The following is an 8,364-nucleotide window of genomic DNA, read 5'->3' on the forward strand; positions in this document are numbered from 1 at the left end:
CTAATTGAGCAAAGCACCTGAGCTTTTTCAAGAACCCTGGAATAAGTGCAATTAACATCTCTTTGGGGTCTGTCATGGGCAGCTCTGGTTCCAGGTATGTGGAAGGAGAAGGAGATAAAAAAGGAATTTAGGCAAAAGCCTAAGGCAAAGTACCAGGACACTGAACATTTGACACAGGATTTTCTGCAGAAGGCAAGATGTAGTATTAGCTACCACATCCCAAAACAAGTAGGCAAGCCCTATCCAAGAATACAGGAGGAGAGTCTGACTCCAACCTTAAGTCCCACACCCCAAACCAAGGCTGAGAGTATGAGTAAATAGAAGAAAATGATGAATAAAACATAGAAAATGTTATGGCTTGAGAGAAGCCCAAAAGATAACAGAGAAGATTAGTTTTTATTAATAAGTAGAAGCTCAGAGAAAATAAATAATGATTTGGCTACAGGGATTATGAGAGAACTTGGAAGAAATGAACTAAGGGATACAAAAGGCCATAATAAATGGAAATTAGAGCTATAGATGAAAGAAGGGAAAGGAGAATCAATAATTGAGAATAGAACATGGTTTATCTTATCTGAGAAATGGCTTCTATGAAAATTAAAAAAAAACTAAACAAAAAGCAATGACTCCTAGAAAAATACAATTAAGAACAAATAAAAATAATAAAAAGAGAAAAAATTAAGATTCAAAGGATAAAAAATTATGCAAAAAACAGGTCAAGGAGAAATCATGTATTATTGACAAGACTACCTGAAAATCATAACCAAATAAAGTTATGAATATCGATTTCAAGAAATCATTTAAAAATTGCTCCAATATATTATAAATGGAGAACAAAGTGAAATTAGAAAGAATCCATTGATTATTTCTAAAAGAAACCTGAAAATAAAAACTCCCAGGAATATTATATCCCAAATCTAGTGCTTCTAAAGCAGAGGAAAATTACTGCAAGTAGTTAGAAAGTTAAAGTACCAAGCCAGGCTCGCACATGACTTGGTATCTACTACCCTAAAAGAGAGGTAGTTTTTTTTTTTTAAAAAGCAATTGAGGTTAAGTAACTTGCTCAAGGTTACATGGCCAGGTGTTTCTGGGTGGGTGCTAAGCATCTGAGCCCAGATTAGAACCCAGGTTTTCCGACTCTGGGGCCTGCACTCTTACTCACTGCGCCACCTGGATGCACCCAGGTAGTTTTTTTTATACAAAGTTGCAAAAGGCAGAAGATAAATGCCTTCAATAATAAATTTATTCTGCAACCTGGGCATGAGTCTACAACAAAAACAAACAAACAAATAAATAAATTCATGTTTAATGGAAAGGAGGATTTTCAAGCATTCATGATGAAATGACCAAAGATGAGTAGAAGCACAGGAGTCAAAGGAAAATACAAGCATTAAAGAGAAAATTAGAAAGATGAATACATTTGAGCCTTTAGAATCAGCTAGAGGACAAAGAAGTGCTTACATTTTAATGGGACTGAAGAAAAAAAAGTAATTTTATAACCTAGATGCCTTTAAGAATCACAGGGTGTAATAAATAAAACAAGCATAGACATGGTTTTGTTCAGTTTTGCTCATCTTAAGATACTTTTTAAAAAGTAAAAGGTAATATACTGGGAAGGAGAAGAAGGGGAGAGAATATATCTCACATAAGTAGGGTACATAAATTGGAAAATAGTAGGGGGAAAAGTTATTGCATGAACTTCACATTATATGAATAAAACAAAAAAGTTTGAACATACTTGCATATATGCATAGGCATAAAGAGAGTTTATTATAGAAATACACTATGTTCAAAAGGAAAAAGGAAAGTGGGTGGATAAGATCAGTGAAGAATTGTTCATAAGGAAAACAAATGAGTTTTCAATAATGTGTCATGGAGAGGGAAAGGAAGAAGAAAGAAAGAGTAAAAATCAGTGATAGGGAGTCATGCAAAGCCTTCTCCACAGAGAAAGTTCTTTTTTTTTCCTTTTTGGAGAGCAATTGGGGTTAAGTGACTTGCCCAATGTCACATGGCTAATGTTTTTTAAGTGTCTGAGGCTGGACTTGAACTCAGGTCCTCCTGACCCTAGTGCTGGTGCTGTGTTCCCTGCTCCACCTAGCCTCCCCATATACTCTGAATTCTTTTTTTTTTGTTTTGAGGACAATTGGGGTTAAGTGAATTGCCCAAAGTCACATGGCTAGTAAGTGTATGAAGCTCTGTTCACTGTGCCACCTAGCTGTCCCAATCTCAGAGAAAGTCCTTAAAGCAAAAACAGATCATTTTAATAATAGATCACTAGTGTTCAGCACATTTACCATCTTCTTTTAAAGAGAGAATTTAAGGCAGACAGGAAATAGAAGAAAACTCTGAAGATAAAATAGAGGATAGCAATTGAACAAATGATTTTTATAGGGAATTCTATGATGAGTTGTCAATTTTCATGTTACCAATGAAGGACTGTACCTTCTCTGCAACTGTTAAAGTGTCTAAAGTGCTAGCGGCTATGACTTTCCCAGTATCACATAGCTATTATGTGTCAGAGTGGAACTTCAACCCAGATTTTCCTGGTTTCAAGGTCACAATTTACACACTATGCTATCCACTTTTCAGGAAGACAGAATGGAGGGAAAAACACAAAGTACAAGTTGAACTCTGAATGGAATGAATTTACTCATAAAAAGGAGAAGGAATAGATTGGAAAACAGCATCCCCAAATAAGTTCACTATAAATTACATATTTGAAACCAAAAGATTAATAAACAGTAAAAATAAGGGCCCAGAGTAAAATCTATTATATTTCAGATGAAATTTAAAAAGTTTTGGTTGTTCGGTTGTGTCCCACTTTTCATGACCCCATTTGGGGTTTTCTTTGCAAAGATACTTTAATGGCTTGCCATTTTCTTCTCCAGCTCATTTTACAAATGAGGAAACTGAGTCAAACAGTATCAAGTGACTTGCCCAGGGTGACACAGCTAGTAAGCACCTTAGGCCACATTTGAACCCAAATCTTCCTGACTCCAAGTCCAGTACTCTACTCATTATGCCACCCAGCTGCCAGAAAAAATAAGCAGAGGTAATGATCTCAGACAAAGTAACAGCAAAAATAGACTTAACTGAAAGAGATAAAGAAAGAAACCACTTTTTGATGGTATCAGATACTCAACAAATATCTATAATTAATTTAGATGCATAAAATGGCATAGTATCTAAAATTTTCAAAGAAAAAGTTAATTGATACACAGAAGGCAAGGTGATAGCACCAATAACTGTAGAGATTGGAATAGGACATTTGAGGAAAATGCTAGTTGAGCTGAATCTCAATGGAAGTCAAGGTCCTAAGAATCAGAGATATCCCTGTGAAAAAGAAATCTAAATAAAGAGGAAGGACTCATATCCCCCTGACTTGAATGATATAATGATTGGGCTGTTAACATTGAGTTCCAACAGGCACCAACCAGAAACTAATCCATTTGTATAGAATGTAAAATAGAGGAAAGCTTTGCCCCATTAGTCATCTGCAGGTTACCACCAATAATCTAGAATTACATAAACTGTCAGATAGGGACCAGATTTGCTAGGCTGATAACTGCTACTTTTCAATGTAGTTCCAACATAACAACAATTCGCCAATTCCTTTAGATAGGGTTGTGACTAAATAATTCTGACATGACCACTTCAGAATTGATAAGTAATGCAACTTCTGGAGCAGGGAGGTCTTCCATGCCATGATGGGTGTTGCTGGATCATTATCCAGTCAATTACTGGGGATGGATATCATAAGCAATTTCTAAGACACGTTGGTAAAATATCAAGTCATCTCCCTGTAGCTTCCTATCTCAAGCACCTAGTTCTCATGAAATGGGGCTGTGACACCACAAATTTCCCCATCTTGTTCTCATTTCTTTATTTGCAGCATGTTATGTATCTGTGGTCAAAACAAAATGGCTTCTTGCTATGGAGCTTAGTTTCAGACCCCGGTATGTCTTATTCTTATTACTTAACTGGACATTTAGAACAAATGGCAATCTAACTCTGGCAATAATGACTAGAAATAAAATGGAATATATATAAAATCTCAGCACTTCAAAGCACACTAAATAACCACATTTATCAACACCTCACAAAATGCAGAAAAGTTGAAATATGAAATATAGTCTTACTGCACAAATGTAATAAAATTATATTAGATTTATGCACCTTGAGAAAATGATTAAAATTAATTGTAGACTATACAATTTATAATAAAAGTATACATGAATTTATCTATTTATAGAAATAACACAAAGTTTCAACAAAATTTGACAGCAATAAGACAACCTAATAAACCTTTTGTAAGATCTCTAAAGCAATCCTTAGGGAAAATGTAAATTTTGTGAAGCCCATTTAAACTCTGAGGATACTTATCCCATTTCCCACTCCTACAAATGAGTCTCACGTCCAAAATGAAGGCTACATCTGCTCATTAGGATTCTAAAGGTACTCATGATTAGATAGTATTGGAATTCTAGTGATGTTGGTTGGAGCATCCATGGCTATATGGTCTTTCCAGTACTATCAGTTGAAAACCATTTTAGTAAGCCACTCTTAAATGTCTATTAGAAGAGAATATTTACTAGGTGGTTTAGTAAGAATAATTGCTACAAAACACCCCCAACCCCAAATCTATGGCATACTCTCCAACAAGTGCATACAGAATCTAGGGAATGTGGGTTCAAACTTAGAGAGTACATGTGGCAAAGGGGTTACTCACAGGTCCTGGGTGCTAGAAGTCCTTTTCTCCCATTTGTGGGATGGTTAAGGAGTTCCCTTTAGACATGGTGAAGTTTCTTTTCTGGGGTCACTGTGCAGCCATGATTCTACATCCAGTCTGTCCTTGGCTCCCAGTGCAGACACTGCCATCAGCTGATCTGGGGATGTTGCTAGGATATTAATAGGAAGATGGGATTTCCAACATCCTCTGGAAACTTTGAATCTTGCAAAGCCCCTTCTGGCTAAAGGGAAGACCTAGGCCAAAGCTAAAACTAGACCCTCTCCTCCCCCACCCAAGTGGTTTCTCCTCACATGTTTCACTGGAAAGCAATACTTTTTCAAATCTCTTGAATGACTTGAGTTCTTACTAACATGATAATTTATAGATGACTTTTAGGTATAATCAAGTTTTCTCAGCCTATTTGAACACGATTTTTAAGTAACATCACTCCTTTTCTCCAGAATTTTCATTTTTAGTTTATAGCTTATGATTGATTTATAATTGAAATTGGTTGATTGTTTTCACCTGGTATATGTACGATGGAATTTTATAAATTATTTAAATGGGAAAAGGTGATTTGATTGAGTAAATTAGTCAACCCTACCCTTAAACCTAAATGCTTATATCAGCAAAAGAAAAAAAAAAGATCAATTAATTGGTCATGAAACGAACAAATGAAAAACTTCTGGAAATTAAAAATGCCAACTAATTAAAAAAAATTCTGAAAATAAAAGAATAACAAAATTGAAGATAAAAAATAAAACCCATTGAACTGATAAATAAAAACAGGAGCTGGTTTGATTAAAAAAAAACTAATGAAACAGGAAAAGCATTATCTAGTCCTAATTTAAGAAAACAAAAAAATTGCCAATTATCAGTGTTAAGGAAAAATAAATTTGCAACTTAATGTGGAATATAGGAAGTACCAAAAGTTATTTTCCTCAATTATATGCTAACTAAATGACAAATATAATCGATGAATATTTATATGAATATGAAATATCTAAATTAAGAGAAAAAAAGATTATTTAAATAACCCAATTTCCAGAATAGAAATTAAAGAACAGCAACAACACAACAAAAGAGATCCAAAAAAGAACACATGATTAGATTGATTAATAAGTGAATTGTTTAAAAAAATTGAAAGAAAAATAATTTTAATTTTTCATGAGTTATTTGCAGAAATGGAAAAGAAGGGATCATGCTAAACTCCTTCTGTAATTCAAATATCACTTTGCTATCTAAGCCAAGGTAAGAACCGCAGAAGAAAATGACAAACTAGTGTTCTTATAGAATGTTATATACATTTTAAGAAGAATAAGATAAAAGCTACAGCATAATATTTTAAAAGTTTGTAAACCATAATAAGAATTATTACTCAGATTATTACTTGCAATGGAGATTTCTTTCAATATAAGAAAAAGTACAAACATAATTGACTATATTAACAACAATCATAATCGCAATACTAATAGATACTGACAAAACAATAAATAAAGGAGAGAGTATTGTATCTAATAAGATCAAGGAGAAAAAAAAGAATATTTATCTCTACTATCAGCTGATGCAGTGCTAGAAATATGGCTATAATAATAAATAAGACAAAACAATTGAGGGAATAATAAAAAAAGAAGAAAAACTACTACTTTTTGAAGGTGATTTCATTATATATTTTTAATACACCAAGTCAACTAAAAACTTAATTGGAATGATTAATAATTTCAGCAGATTTGAATTTTAAAAATAAATCTACATAAATCCATAGTAATTCTGCATATCACCATTAAAGCCCAGAAGCAGGAGATGAAAAGAAAAATTCCATTCAAAATAAGTACACAAAATATTCATGAGACTGTCTACCATGACACATAGGAACTATGTGAATACAACTACAAAATATTTTTTACAGAAATGAATATGCACCTAAATAGTAAGATTAATATTGATTGTTCAGTTTGGAAATGCAAATATAACAAAAAAACACAATGCTGACCAAATTAATTTATTCAGAGCTATATCAATCAAACTACCAAATGATTACATTATCAAATCAGAAAAAGATAAACAAAATTCATCTGAAAGAAAAAGATCAAGAATCACAAGGGAAATTGTGAAAAAAGTATGATATTTTAAGCTATATTATCAAGCAGTAATCATAGAATATTTTAATACTGGTTAAATAGGTTTATTAATGGAAAAGATTACATAGGTTTATTAATGGAAAACTATGCCAAAGTGAATGAACATACTAGCATAGCTATATGTATTGGAGTAAAGATTCACTTTTTGATGACAAATTTTGGCACAACTAAATAGGAATATGGCCCCAAATATATTTAAGCACAATCTTATATAGCAACCAATATAAAATATAAGCTCCAAATGGACATATGATAAGAGATAAAAAGTCCTTTCATAAAAATTAAGAGGAGTAAGGAATTAAATACATTTCAGAAACATAAGTAGTGGGGAAATTAATAGCCAAATAAGAAGAGAAATGATCACAGTGGATAAAAAAAGGATAATTTGAATTGTGGAAAAAGAAAAAGAAAGTTTTATACAAACAAAACCAATGCATTTAAATTAGATAGGAAACTGGGAAAAAAATCTTTACAGAAAGTTCCTTAAATGCTATAAAGAATGCATAAAGAACTGACTCAAATACATTATAATAGGTATTCCCCAATAGATAAATCATCAAAAAGCATGAAATGCAATTTTCAAAGAAAGAACTTTCAAGCTATTAACAACTATGTGGGAAAATGTTGCAAATCATCAACAATTAGGGAAATGTTAATTAAAACAGTTCAAAGACTATATAGCTCACAACCACCAGATTGACAAAGGGAACATAAAAGGAAAATGGCAGTTGCTGAAGGACATATAGGGGAACAAGCACACTAATGCATGGTTGGTAGAGAAGTAAATTGATCCACTCATTCTTCAAAATAATTCAGAACTCTGTCTCTAAAGACACTAAAGTGTGCATACTTTTTGACCTAACAACACCATTGCTAAGAGAAAAATGACTCATATGTACAAAAACACTTATAGCAAGTCTTTCTATTATAGCAAAGAATGGGAATTTCAGTTCTCTGGAACTGGGAGTGTAACTGAACAAATTACAACCTAATAATGTGATGTAATAGCATTATGTCATAAGAAATGATAAAAGGGACAATTTTACAGAAACCTGAGAAGACTTTTATCGATCGAGGCAGAATGATATGAGTGGAATTAAGGGAAAAGTTTTTTTTATAGTAATAATAAAATTTTGTAAATAAAACTTTGAAAAACTTAAGAAGTATAATGAATTTAATAATAATGAAAATGAATGTCAGTAGGAGCAACCACTTCCTGAAAAAGAGGTGATAGACTTTAGGTACAGTATATGCCATATGTGTTTTCTTCCCTCATTAAAATATAAGCTCCTGAAAGGGAGAGACCTATTTATTACTATTATTTCTTTATTTACCTATTTATTTACTTTTATTTATTAATTGGATTCCCAGGGCTTAACTCAGTGCCTGCCACATTAAATTCTTGCTCTATCAATTATCTTCCTTCCTTCCTTCCTTCCTTCCTTCCTTCTTTCTTTCTTTCTTTCTTTCTTTCTTTCTTTCTTTCTTTCTTTC

The 8,364-nt window shown here is 32.7% G+C and overlaps 1 protein-coding gene across 1 annotated transcript in view; it reads right to left on the reverse strand.

The window, feature by feature from the left end:
• The window catches only part of DSCAM (DS cell adhesion molecule), an 870,593-nt gene that overhangs the window by 348,789 nt on the left and 513,440 nt on the right, over positions 1-8,364 (reverse strand). The gene's annotated exons all lie outside the window — the stretch shown is intronic.

This window comes from Petaurus breviceps, unplaced genomic scaffold (assembly GCF_028583685.1).
Source record: "Petaurus breviceps papuanus isolate PSGF00001 unplaced genomic scaffold, PetGlider_PUasm1.0 90897, whole genome shotgun sequence".
NCBI lineage: Eukaryota > Metazoa > Chordata > Mammalia > Diprotodontia > Petauridae > Petaurus > Petaurus breviceps.